Here is a 14,827-nt window from a genome sequence, read left to right on the forward strand (position 1 = left end):
ATGGACTACACACCAGAAAGAATACTTTTCAGACCCTCCAGCCTCACCCTGCATTACCTGTGAGTGATGCATTACAAAAACGAATGCCAGAAAAGCACATTTTAGAAAAAAAAAGTATAGTATTTCATAATTTGATTTAAATCAATTATACCATCTCTCACTGGAAAGCTCATGAGCTTCAGAAATAGAAAATATATGAGTGGAACCAGCTGCTCTGAATACTCTTTCCGTGGGATAGATTTCACTTGAACTCAATCAGCGTTCTTTTGCAACACATTATTGTCATGCAGCATCAGAGTGGAGAGCACACAGTGCTGTATGAGTAACCTTAAGGTAACTGGTTATGGTTGGGGGGAAATAAAAAAGTAGATTAAAATTCTTTCCTGCAGTGGTTGACTAAACCCCAAGGAATTAATTAATTCCTCTGGGACTGACAGGGAAACTGAGGTAGTTATTGGCACTCTAGCAAAATCCATTAATTTATGGCTATTTACTCCATTGTGTAATTTTTCTGATTCGTCCCAGCCTGGAGTTCTCTGTGCCCAACAGTACAGAGGTCTGCAGCGTCTGAGATGAAGAATAATTACAACTGGAGAAGCAAATGCAAGCAAAGCTCTGTGTTCTTTAATCTCCAAGCATAATGCATGTGTAGATTTTGGCATCGCTCTTAAAACATTTGTTTGCAACTAAATACCGTATCTCAGCACTCAGATACCATGATGACTGATCTTTTCATAAATCAGAGTAAATATATATGGCCAAATCCTAGCCCCACTGAACTGCACAGGAGCACTGCCAGGCACTCTAAGGGAGCCAGGGATCCACACAAGGCTTTTGCAGCAGCCCGTGCCATGGTTTGGTTGTTTTTTCAGTATTTTCAATTATTTTTCTCCTCAAGCTCCCTTTTCTCATCCAGCATTTCTAGCATGGCTGTGCCGAGATGCAAGTGCACAATGATCTCCTAGCCAAAGTATATTAACATGAAAACGCACTCTGTTAAAATAAAATACAATCTTAGCTCCAGCTGACAAAAGCAACCTCTAGTTTCAATTCACTCTGTCAGGCTGCCCACAGCCTTCACTCATGAGGCAATGGCTGCTTTGATGGCTTCTAAAGGACTGGTTATTGCACAGAGCAGAAGAGAACACTCCTATTGGGTTTTTGCTCCACAGCATCCCAGAAGTTCTCCAACAGCCTTCTTATAAAGGCAAAAAGCCCATTAACGTAGGCAAGGAAGAACTTCCAGGCAGCAGTAGGCAAAGAAAGCAGCAGAGGGCATAGAGCACCATCAGAACAACCTCTAATATTGCTTTTAGGATTTGTATTATGTTAGGGCTTATTTTGAAAATATTCAGAGACAAAGTAAAGGAAAACTCCACCTCTCCCTTTTACATTTTTTAACACTTTCCTTAAAGAAGTAATAATTTTCTAGTGCAGCTACCCTTATCATACCGTCCAAGTATCTTACATTCCTTTGTAGATCTACACGTGCAGTTTCCACTCAAAGTAAGCAAATACCTCATTTTACAGCCAGAGTACTGAGACAAAGAAAGGCAAGGAATCTGTAATCTTAAAGACATAATGTTCCTATATCTGAAAATAAGATGATTTCCACAGCCACCACATGCTTATTGGATTTTCACTGTCTCCAATAATTTATAATGTAAAAGCAGGTATTGTGCAATAATTAGTAACTTAGGGAGAGTCAAGTGAAAAACTGACTTATCTACTAACAGGCTATCAAACTCTGCTTGCATTAATATACTTACAGGTTTGCATCCATAAGCAGTCAAGACTAGAAATGTGTTTGTATAGGATTAACAATGTCAAATTAAGATGTATGACAAGACTGCAGCTTCTATAGCTTGACAATAAAAGCAAAAATGAAGACATAAATCCAAATGGTCTTGTGAATGAGGACAGAAAAGGAGGAGGGAACAGAAAAAGACATTGAAAGAAAGGAAAAATGAGCTACTATTCTCTTTAACAAGAGGTAAAGCAAGTTAAAAAGGTGATTTCCTTCTTGAGAAGATTGAAAATGTAGATTCTATAGCTAAACCAGTCCTATAGCTAACATGTTCAAGGTAATCACTAACAAACAAGAATGGATTCTTACTACAAGTCTTAACTAAAGAACATCACAGAGAGAAGATGTGAAATTACCGAAGTTTGAAGTATTACTTCCCTAAAATGCACACTTGACCTGGTTACTGCTGTAAGATCAGGCAAGTCTGAATTCAAGTGGAAAGAGGGTTCCACAAAACAAGCTTCAGGTTTTCAGGAACAAAGACACTAATCAAATGTGTCCTCAAACTTAACTGCTTGGATCTCCAAACTCTAACACTTTAGACAGCTGGGGGCACTGTCCAATCCAAACCATACAAAAAACTGTTGGATAGATGTGGACCTCCTCTTCAAAGTTCCACCCTATTCCAAATCTCAGCACTAGAAGTTTTGCCTTTCGTAGCATCCAAGTGAAACATCCCACTGGCTTAATTGAGCTGTCAGCTCCACCCCTGTTTTCAGTGCTAAAGGTAGCATTCAAGGACCATATGGCAGTAGGCAATGGCCAACGAAAACACTGTACTTCCTTAGAAAATAACAGCAGAGGACTGAAGAATATGGTCCAGAGCCAAGCTGCAGAGGAAGAAGATTACTAAAATCACCACATGGATTTCATATCCCTTCAGATTCTTCATATTAGAACACGAGCTATTGAACTTTCTCCTGGTCTGGAGACTAACGGGAACTAAGCTTTCACCCAGTTTGCCAAAGGGTTGCAAGGTTATTTACAAGACTCTAAAAGCAACCCCTCTGTTCTTCATATGACAGAACACTACAGAAATGAAATAAGATCACGAGTGCTTTCAGCATACCTCTTAAACACATACTGCAGAAGGAACAGGTGAGGTTTAGCCAGAGCATTATACATAAAGTCACACTGAGGAAGCTACTCTACCGAAGAAGAAACAGAAGGTGGGGCCAAAAGCTGAAGTAGGACCTACTGGAAAGGCCATGAAGAAAAACCCAGAGATTCAGGAATTCTACATTCCTCTTTTTTTTCCTTTTTTTTTTTTTTCCTCCAGTTTACTTTTTCCTTTTGTTATCTCCCAGGAAATGGAAAACCAGAGAAGTTCTCCTGAACCCCATAGTTCCACATTCATCAACCACCATGGGAAGCCATGTCAAACATTCCTTAGGCCCTCAGGAAGCTGAAGAAATTTGAAAAAAAACAAAGCACACAACTTTATTGAGGTCGGCACAAGCCCAGAGACTTGCAAGTTGCATGTCACCGTTAATCAAAGTGACTGTGCCAACACGATTAGAATACCCACAAAGCCAAGCCAATCAAGCAGCTAACCGAGTGAGACCACAGAGCAGATCACAAATACCACTGGAGTTGTACATTGTCTCAAAAGATTATCACTGCAGTTGTTCAAATTCTTGTGACCAACAAGGGATTCCACTGACTCTCTACTATTGTGTTTCTGCAGCTCAACATTATGTCCCATGCATATTCTGGAGCTCCATAGCACCACATGTGTATAACAATGTGCCGCGCTTAATAAAATATCTTTGTGGTAAAAGAAGTACCAAAAATATTTGCACAATAGCAGAATGCCAACCAAGCACTGGACTACATTAGAGCAACTCATTGGGTGCCATTCCAAAACAGCATCTGCCATGGCCCCAGGACGTAACTTTAAAAAAAAAGAAAGACAAGATTTTTCTGAAAGATCACAGCTTTTAACATACCAAGGCAACTTCAAGAAGAAATTAACATATGACTCACCTCCCTGAGGTCTATCCCATGGTTTCATTACCAGTCGAGCGGAATCCCTCGTTGCAAAAGTAATTCAAAGTGGCCCCTCCATTCATGTGCCGTGCTCAACACACGGTGAGTCTTCATATATGTACAGCTTTGTCAAAAAAGAGGAGGAAGGCAGGACAAAATTTAAAAAGAAATCAAAAAACCTCCGCTACACTGCAGTTGGAGAGGCCAGGAGACATCTGTACAAATCGGTGAGGGCTAGCAAAGAGGATGTTCACTCTTCAGATGTTCTCAAAACTTTCCCATGAAAATTATGGCCTGCAGCTGGGGCACAACAATCAGATGGATCTGGCATAGGTCACAGACGAGAGGATCTCCTGCTAGTTCAATAGCAGTGGTCTCTTAAATAATCTCAAAACAATGAATAGCATGCGGTCCCTTCTTCCCTGTAGGATTTGGGAAGGAAAATAAGGCCCATTCCTCAGCTGCTGACCTCCTCCTGGAAGCATCGCTGCAGGCGAAATGGAGCATCCTCTACAAAGCACAGGAGCCAGGCATGCTGCAAAGAAAACAACAGGCTTAGCTGACAACCTGGGAAGGAATTACAGAGGAACCCTGTCCAAAAGACACAGCTTTGGCATCTGACACAACTAAGAGGCAGATGTAACTTCTGACACTGACAAGTGCTGCCTGTAATGCCAGATGAAGGTAAGAGATAAGAGGGAAACCTTCTATACATCAATCATGTCATAGAAAGAAGGAATCACGTGTGGCAAGAATCTAGGCTGAGTTCAAGGTTAAAAGAGAGGAAGAACAGCATCAGGTTTTTCCTTGAATAATTGAGGGGAAGGAAGGAGGCAGGTCCGTACTTTCCAGTTAAACAAAGTCCTGACAGAAAGCTGCATGTGCAAACAGAGGGTGCTCTAACATCAGATTTGATCTGTGGGAGGACAGACAGCAGTGGGTGAAAGGCCTGTGGGGAAGGATGCGTCTCGGGTGGCCCCTTCCTCTCTTCTCTCCCAAGCAATGATGTGACACAAGCCTCTCCACATCAGGTAAGGATGGCACTGAGATTATTTCTGCTATTCTCTCTCCCATGTTGCTTTTCTTTTTCTTTTTTTTTTTTTTTAATCCATCCTTTTCTCTAGTTTTTTTTTTTTTTATTTTGGTTTGGTTTTTAATTCTTTAAACTCAAGGAAAAAAAGAGTAGTTTGCATTAAGTTCAGCAAGAGAGCATTCCACCATTTTTTTTTGTGATTTGTAATTTCAAAGCCTTGGGCTAGGCTAACAAACAAGGTGTGAGGAACCTTACAGACAGACACAGACCACACACATGCCCCAAGCCATGGTGGTGCTGGTGTACAGGTGGGCCTTCCTCTCCATAAATAATAGTCTTTCCTCTGTTTGCTCATCAGACACCAACAGAAGACCCAGCTGATGACATCCACTCTCTTGCAGACATCCACATCTCAAGTGTGGTAACTATTTGCCACCACTGCACTATTAAAAATTCTAAAATATGGCAGTGAGAATCAAGTAGCTAAAAGGATGGATATAACGGAGTGGAACTTCACAGCTTCTTTGGAGCCCCTCGCTTCCACAGACACACAGAGCATTCTGCTCACACTCCTCTGCAAAAGCATCCAAAATACACAAAACTTGGAGCAAACATCTCAAACTTCACAGCACGACCGAAGCTTGCCATGAAAGGTGTGCTGCGCATGCATACACAACGAACTCTCTGACCCTCGAAGCTTTCTGCAGATATCCAAGAGACCCTTTCAACTTTCATTCTCTTAAGCCAAACATTGCGAATCAAATGTTAATCCTCCTGTTTATAGATACATTCACAAAAGAAAGGGAATTTGCAGCTTGGATCAAACAGATGCATGGAAAGGAGCTGCTTAACATCACTAAGGATTGCACCCTGTAATTACTGTATCAGAAAGGCTAGATCTTTCAGCACAGCTTTTGCTTTAAAAAAAAAAGAAAAGAAAGAAAGGAAATAAGGAAGTCCATTCAACCATTCTTGTCTCAACTTCATCCACAGTTTCATGTTAAAACTAAAACATTAACAGCAAGTACGAATTTACCAACCACCATTTCAGGCAGGATCTCAGACTGTCAGAAGACTATACAGAATGAAAAGAGGTGATGCAACCAAAGCAACATCAAAAATGTAGAGCAACCTAATGCAGCTATACAACCAAACATAAATATTTTTTACTTTTGCACATGCAAAGCCACAATAGCATGTTGAAACCTGGAGAATTCTTGAGGACTTCAATGCAAAACAGGGTCTTTTTCTGCAAGATCCTGAACATCCTCCATTCTTATCAGCCTCCACAGAACACGCTCTGGGCAACACAGAGTGCCTGTGGTTTCTGAAATTGCACTCACAGCACCAGCAAGAGGTGGTTTTCCAAGCAGCCTTAGCTCCAGAAGTTCGAGTAAGGTGTCTTAGCAATATAATATAGATGTCCAGAAAGGCACATAATCCAAATTTGGGACCTTTCAATATAAGCTAGGCTTGATACTTCTGATCTTCATGGCAGCTTGAGGTTCAAAGTCAATGCCAGACTACTGTAAATTCTCTAAACTAATTGAAAAGAAAAAAATCTCTGATTCCAGTTTCCACTGAGGTTAATCAATTGCTTTACTGGAAGTCACCAGAAACTCTATGTGACATCTATAAATCTCATGAACACGTTCAGCATCAGTTCACACAACAATAAGGGTTTGTGTTAATAAGAAATATCCTCACATCCTGATAACCTCCAGGATGAACAGAAAAATAAAAGGAAGCTTGCTTCTATGAAAACCAACAGATTTTGCTATCAAGTTCAAGAGAATAATAACCTCTGTTGCATTAAAATCCCAGCGATGCAGTTCCTCTGTGCCCTTGAGAAACCCCATTCACTTTTAGCAGCAGAAGCATTTAAGACCTACAATATAAAACAATTGACTTTTGAATGCAGGTTGCTTCATTTTAAAACATTACTACTCTTTGATGTTTATCTGTTTAAAGAGAGTTTATTGCAGCTAATTCGCAGCAGGAGTGCCCTGTGGCATCCTCAAAAATTATATTAAAAAATATAAAAGATAAGAAAGGAAAACATTATAATTATCTAATCTAATTTTTTATGGCTGCACAACTAAAATTAAATTCTAATTCTGTAATGTATATGCATTGAACTATTTCTGACACATACCAAAAGCATGAAGCCATCACACACAGACCTTTTTATTGGAAAGTCTGACAAACTGAAACAGCAAGAGGTCCAAACCCATGTTAGTTAGGTTTCAACTTTATTTAGAAAATGAGTTACAAGGATAAGCCAGAAACATATGGATGGAAGGTTGTTATCCGCAAACAGATCCAATGTGCAAATGGCATTTTTTGATTTACTGGAAATAATGTTACAGCAACTGCTGCAGTCACTCCCCCTCACCATTTACATTAAATTCATTACTTACCAGAAGTTGTACTTTCTGCAACAGCATTTTGTTCCACATCCTTATGCTGTCCAATGGATGTTAGCAGCAACTGCGTGCCCCAGCAATTCTCTAGGTGAAGTGCTCTTCCTTCAGTTGAAGGAGTTGTTAGATTATCTACCCCATAAGTAAAGCCTGGGGACATAGGATCATTCTGAAGGATAGACCAGAAACGTGTTCAAGACCCTTTTTTTGTAATAAAACAAACAAGAATTGATTCAACAGATGTTGAAACATCTGCTCTGAATGCCACAATCTGAGACCAACAAGTTGCGATAAGAAAAAATCTTCCCCACACATGGAGGGTTAAAAATAAAGACTGACTAATATTACAGAAGCATATTCATGAGGAATCAAGTTCCTTGAAGACAAGAGACAAAACAGCCTTGGTTTAAACAGCTTGAGAATGCTAGAGATAACCTGAGAATGTGATCTTTTCTTATTTGACAAACAGCCTAAAAAAACCTTTTGGGTACTGCTACTATTGAAGAAAATTCCTGCCAGAGACTACATCACAGTGTCAGCATGTCCTTCATTTCCAGCAATAAAGACTTCTATGGTAAACCCTACCTTCTAAATAGAAAATGCCAACAAGGATGTTTCCAAAGACAGGTCTCTTTCTTTCCTGATGAAGAGAGCAGAGATGGAGGATGGGCTGAGGGAATAACCCTTGTCTCAGCTATTGCAGTGAACCCATCTCCCTCATTTTGCTGTGAACACCAAGAGTATCTCCAGACCAAGAGGAACGACACTATTTCCAAAGTCCAAGGTGTACATCCTCTTCATTTCAAAAGCCACCAACATTTAAACAACTAAGTTGCATTTCTAGACACACTGAAAACTTTGCTTTCAGCCTTCTTATTCCACGACTACACCCAAGTACTCCCTTCACTAGAATTACACATGCTAGCCAAAGTGAAACAGACTGAGTGCTGCTTAAACCTGCAGCTTCTCCAATGGGACAGGCACCTCCAACGCCCAGCATCAGCACAAGGCAGAGGCAGGCCACAAGCCATAAGCTATCGGGCATGAGCCACCAGCTACTCGCCCAATTGCGTGTTTAACTCCACCAATTGACAAAAAGGCATCCTTGCTCTGCAACAGTGATGAGCAAAGGCAATCCTGTTTCCACGCTAGCCTTGGCAGTTGAGATACTGAAGTCTTTACTTGTCCTTGGCCACCATTATATATATCAAACATATATATATCTCGGCTTTGCTAGCTGGGGGACTCCTGCATGATGCTGTTATTGACTGGAAATTTCTGCAGAAAATGTGAATTAAGGAATTCACATGTAAGCCCAGTTTATATGTACATATTTCCTCTCCTAAAAGCCAACTCAGACTTGAAAAAGAGAAACAAGTAAAATTTCAGGTCTCTTACAGTTGACTTTGCCTCCTTAAGCAAAGGCAAAGGAAGTGAACTGTGTTTGCCATTTTCATAGTATCTATTTCATTACTGTCACTAAGGTAGCTCTTCACATGAGAGAGAGAGATGGAGGAGAGAGGGAAGAAAAGATTTAATAAATACCAGAGAGGAAAACCCTGATGACGTTAATCTCAACCACAGCAAGACAATAGTCTGAATGTACGCCAGGTCCCTCTCCAGTCTGGGGCCAAAGCCCAGCATCTAGTTCATTAAAGTAAATAAAATATAACGGTGAATGAAAAAAGAAAACCAAGAAGAACAACGGCATGAATAATAGAGAGAATCTGAGCATAAGTCCAACTGAATGATGTCAGCCATTATTTAATTTTTTACTTCGCTTTCTCTGAGAAAGCACCAGAGAGAGCAGGACTAGGGGGAGGTCGAGAGAGAATGTATAAAGGAGAAAGAGGCAAGGATATCCTGGAGGGGTTTTGGTAATATAATCCCTTAATACATATACTTTCAAAAGTATTTCAACATTGTTAATTTCTTTTCAAAGATAACACAATGGAGAGTTGGTGGGAATGGGAAATAATAATAATAATAGTAATATCTGCAAGAACGTTTCCATTGAATGGTTCTGGGCCATTGCACCCCAAACGTAGTTTTAGTCAGGGACGGCATTCAGCCCATTGGGGATGTTTGCTCATGTAATTGTCTGATTGATTAAATCTCTTCTTGACAAACTACAGGAGGGATAGTCAGTTAAGTCAGCCTTATCTAAAATTAATAGTATTCAACCAGGGATTTGAATTTGGATATATAAAAAGGATGCATTACACCTTTTCTTCTGGTGTAGGATGGCGTTAACTGGAATCACTACAGTATATCTATTCTGTGCACACATCCAGTAAGATTTTTTTCAGTCACCTGGTACAACTTCTAATACACATTCTCTTGCTACCAAATCTCAGCAAAACAGCCTGGCTTCTGTTCAAAACCATTTGATTTACCATTTGGTTTGGAGACACTAAAAAAGACCCGGAAAATTCAGTCCATCAAATACCAAAGAAATTCCTCTCCAGGAGCTCAGAATGACAAAGTTCTGCTAGATACAAGCAGTGAGCATACACAAGAAATAAGTAAGCAAACATACAAATAATGGCACTTATCAACATCTGAGTACTTTGGACTCTCAGGATTCAGTTTGCTCAGGAAGTTACATAAATGTAATTATAATACTACTTCTATTATCAGACACTATCTTTAAAACCAACCAACCAAACAAGTCTATTGACTACTATTATCTCCAGCAGTGTAAGATTTTCAACTCCAAACACGTAAAGGTTACTGTAAAGCCAGAATTTTTCAGTATTACCAAGTCTATCTTCGTTTCTATGTATTGAAGGGAACCTTGGTCACCTATGCTATCATCCTGTGAATTCATGACAAATAAGTCATCTTGTGCTGACCTTAGTACGAATCTTGTAGAGCTGAATTCAAAATGGCAGATGAGGGGAACCTGTCCCCAAATGTAGTTAGATGCAGTAGCAAAGATTTTTTTGGCTCTTTGCTATTTTGGGTTTTGATTGCACTGACCTTTTTTGTCATCTATCTTCAATGGATTTGAGTGCCTACTCACATGTTCAAACTTTGTTCCTTGCACATGGACAGCACGAGCTACTAAACGTTGAAAAGATTAAATTTTAAGTTTAAATAAATAGATAAGTAAATGACATCACATCTATTGCCACCTGACAATAGAACTGCAATAGTCATTTGCCTAACCTGGGAGCAGGCAAAAAAAAAAAAAAAAAAAAAAAAAAAACCTAAGCTAATGTAGATAAAATATGAATTGCAAGCCACGACTGCACAAAACTAAGTATTTACAAGCAGTCTTCAAATGATTAATTATTAACTGAAGAACTTTGTGAGCAACTTCATATAGCAAATAAATCAGAGAATTCCACAATCTGTGCAAACAATTTATTGAATAAATTATTCATTGTGAATCAACTATTCACTCAGATCTGGATCTTCCACTTCAGGTTTTTCTTTTGGTTAATCACCATTAAGATTACGCTCTGCCTAATTTTATTGCCTCAGTGTAAATTAAAATGAATCAGTAACTGTAGTTTTATTAATAGTAGTCAAGCACAGGACTGAAAGAGATTGAGGTCATCTAAACCATAATCCAATTCAAATATGTTTTATTGTGAAGTGAAATTAGGGGTTTTCAGAAGCAAAGCAATATGTGAGACCTATTTCAGATACCTACAACTAATGGACTGCCTCAAAGACTGACCATAACTGGGTATTTGGAATATCTACCCATGAAAATAAATGCAGAAATAACTCAGGGAGAAAAATCAGCCTTTTCTTCTCTTTAAAAGATAGAATAAGAAAGAGGGAGGGATTTTATGGTCCATTAGTTTTGTTCTGTTTAGCATACCTTAGAAAGCATGCCCTCCACTCCAATGAAGACGTCTCTGAGCTGGAGAATAATCACAGTCCACTCAGTGAAGGTTACGATAGACAGCAAATAGTAAGCTTGAAAGCTAGGGGAGGGGACTCTGATTTCTAGGGATAAGTAGCTTTATAAAACAAGGATCACAAACAGCAGCAAAATGTTTTTTCCTTCCTCTTCTTCATAAGCCTATACCTTCTGTCTTGGCAGCTAACTTTTATGATGATCACCTTCGTTTACAAATACCACTTTACACTGGAGTGAACTCTCAATACACTGGATAACAACATGGTGGAATAACGCAGAAAAGGAGGAGCAATGTTAACAGCAAAATCCATTTATTAGAACACACAGCAAGCACGCAATGGAGAATGCAGCATTGCAGATGTTTTCTGACTGTGGAGCAGAGGAATCCCTGAACACACACCAAACCCACACTAGGAGCACAGCGACCTGAAAACGTGACTCTCCTGCTTCTAGACCACAGGCAGAGAAAGAATCAGTGCATCTCTGCTTGCAGCACAACTGACATTCCCTATAAGTAGGGGTTTCTGGCAACTTACTTGTTCATATATATTTTTTAATGATAAACTAGTGCATTCACTGTGGCTGTTTCCTAGTACAGGCATTTCTCACTTGGCTTTCACAAATCTAAACAGAGTAGCACAGCTCCAAAAAACTTCCTCTATAAAGGAACATTGTTTTTCCTTTTACTACCATACAAAAATATCTTCTGGTGAGCACCCTCCAAGAAACTTGGTGCAATTCTCAATGCCACAAAAGCTAATGAAATACATAAGGCTAGGGATTGCTGCTTAAATTACACTGATGGAGGAGAAGGACACAATATTCAGATGTTCTGATCAGAAGGCAGCATCTATTGCAGCCATTCTGTGAAACACCAGAAGTATATGTTGAATCATTGCAACATTCATGCTCTTACCATCCTCTCTCCCTCTTTCCTGAACATTTCTTCAGCCTCTCCTTTTGCTCTTCCTATGTTTTTTGCATCACTGCATCCTCTTTCCAAAGCAGGATGTGAAGTCAATGCCAATTTGTATGGAAATCACACTTTCCAATATACCTCATTTGCCCCCAAAAATCATTTGTCTATCTCTAGCTGCTTCAGGAGAGCAAAATGTATGCCTGCCCTGCTCAGAGCAGCCACAGGAAAGGCTGTGGTCATGAGATGCATTTTTCCCACAGGTGCATATTGCAGAATTTCTGACAAAGACTAGCATTTTCAGAAGTGCTAAAGGTAGTCAGCTACTAACAACAGACATTTCTGACACCAGCAAGATAAAGGAAGCGGTAAAAAGTCACTTTCTTTGTGCTTTCAGATTATTTTTAGTAACTAGAGGAACAAGCTTAATGATGTTGATAATTATTTATTGAACAGCAACAACATGCTCAGTCACCTACAAAACAGAGCATGAACTTACAACGTCCACTAGATGGGTCATGCAGATTAGAAACATAACAGCAAATCCTATTAACACTTAATATGGTACCATTTAAACAACTAATGCATGAATGTAGATTTCAGCTGGGCAAAACCCTTCCATTTAAGAACAGACCTTGCATCCTCCTCTCCTAAAATCCCATATCAGAAGACAGTGCAAATTTCAACTCAAAGCTTCAGTTTCCCTCTTCATACAATAAATTCAGTAAAGGGAAATGACCTTACATTATCACCCCAATTCTGCTGCACTGTTTTCCCAGAGGCTGCATTCATGCTGGCACATTGGCAGAGGAGGGGAGGCCTTCATCATGCTTTCTTCTGCCAGATTATCTGTAATAACAGCCTCAGGTGGTGACGCCAGCTCCTCTTGATGGAGGGTGCTTTTGGCCCATGAGGCTTCCAGGTGCCTTTCTGTGAGCTTTATAGGCAGGTGAAGAGCTACAAGAAGCCTCCAGGTTGGTATTTTTTTCATCTCACATTATCAAACAAACAAAAAACCCACAAACTGAATCTGATGACCTTTCCCAGATCCAATCTCCAGATTCATAAACTCTGGTACCAGCAACACTGCCTGTGCTCAAAGCATCCTCCCGTCCCAGCTCACGAGTGACTGCTGTTCTCCATCTCCCCACTGTCTGTTCTACCATTCTAACACACACAAGTGTTTATTTCCAACAAAAGCTTTCCTGGCCCACCTAGACAAGTGGTATTAAAAGACTTAGTAGCCCAAATTAGCTTAAAAAATAACACAGGGCAAATGCAAAGAAAACTGTAAAGCCAGTACAATAACAAAAATACTAGATAGCAGATGCAGCTATATTGCTGCTAATTCCATTTTGCCCTTAGAACACATTATTCAGTAAGCCAGGAATTTCAAATAAGGCTTTTAGAAGTAATCTTTCTTTTAGATCATATGATCTCCAGGATTCCCCAGAATGACTCATTTAATTGAAGTCAGTAGAAGCACTCTGGGTTTGTACTATTGTGGCAACAGTGAGCACAGACACATGCTTGTGACTGTCTTGTTTGCATCTTCTGTGCCACTGGGTACCCCTTCATTGTTGCACTGGGAGGAAGGTCAACTTAGAGAACTTCTGTGGCTTTTTTTTTTTTTTTTTTTTTAAAGAATTCAATGTTTTATTCACCTCTATTATTCGACGTATTCAATCAAACCAATCTTGACCTTACAGCCCTTCTGCATACAGAACATACCTTATTTATTCTTTCAGTGACTACCATTCATCTGCTGAGTGTTTGGTCTGATGGACTGAGCAGAAACAAGCAGAGGATGCTCCATCTAGAGCCACCTTCTCCAGACTCAAGTGCCGCACTAACTGTCCCCTTCCCTCTCCCACGTTTCTTACGTGCTTATGTTCTCAGAATAGCAGAAAGGATTCTTGCTTTACATTTCACGGAGTCACAGAATTGCAGGGGTAGGAAGGGGCATTTGGAGATCAGCTAGACCAACCCCTGCTCAAGCAGGCTCCCTGCAGGAGGTGACATCCATGCAAATCAGATGGCACTTAAGATAGCACTGACTAGCTTACAAATGTAAACTTTGGAAAGTCACCTGAGAGGGTAGCAAGCCTGCTCACATCTGCCCATTCATGCACTTCTGGCAGCAACAAAATAAAACCAGCTTTTTTTTGGATAAGCATGTAACAAGGAATATCTTGCATATTGAAAAGGAAAGGAATGCTGTAATATTACAGAAGGTTCATCCCCTTGCAGTGTCAAAAAAATACAAGAATAATTAAAAATAACCAAGCACTTTCTCCCTTTATCTGCCCCCAGACCAGGGACTTGGAGCAGACTTGGAACTCTCACCAGCTCAATGCCATGTTGCTCTCATAGCCTGGACACAGCAGCAAATAAAACATCAGCCTAATTTCACTGTGTAAATGCACGGTTTTATCTTTGGCTAGACCATATGCAACAAAAGCTCCTAAAACTTTGCAGATATTCTTCAAAACCATCCATTTCAGTGACCTGCCATCACGTCTGGTTTTGCTCCGCGGATTGCAGAGCTGAAGCAGGGTGTAAATCACACAACTGTTAATACAACTTTAAACTCACACCTTTAGCGCAACTCCTGGAGTTCCGTTCAGCCACTCAGTGGAGAATCCAAATGGTGCAGGGTACTTTTGCATTCAGACATGACAATAAACCCCTTTGGAGGTCATGGGTGGCTCCTGGCTGCAACTTGCGCTGACGACTGGAGTCACTGCCCATAGTGAGGAGGTTGCTCTGATATGCACCACTA

General features: G+C 40.1%; 1 long non-coding RNA gene across 2 annotated transcripts in view; it reads right to left on the bottom strand.

Annotated features, from left to right (window-relative positions):
- The window catches only part of LOC146544854 (uncharacterized), a 312,668-nt gene that overhangs the window by 174,687 nt on the left and 123,154 nt on the right, over window positions 1–14,827 (bottom strand). For both annotated transcript variants that reach the window (XR_014881834.1, XR_014881835.1), the window contains exon 3: window positions 3,794–4,331. This is a non-coding gene — a long non-coding RNA (uncharacterized LOC146544854). The remainder of the gene's footprint in view (window positions 1–3,793; window positions 4,332–14,827) is intronic.

Source organism: Meleagris gallopavo, chromosome 2 (assembly GCF_905368555.1).
Source record: "Meleagris gallopavo chromosome 2, MGAL_WU_HG_1.1, whole genome shotgun sequence".
In the NCBI taxonomy this organism is placed as follows: Eukaryota; Metazoa; Chordata; class Aves; order Galliformes; family Phasianidae; genus Meleagris; species Meleagris gallopavo.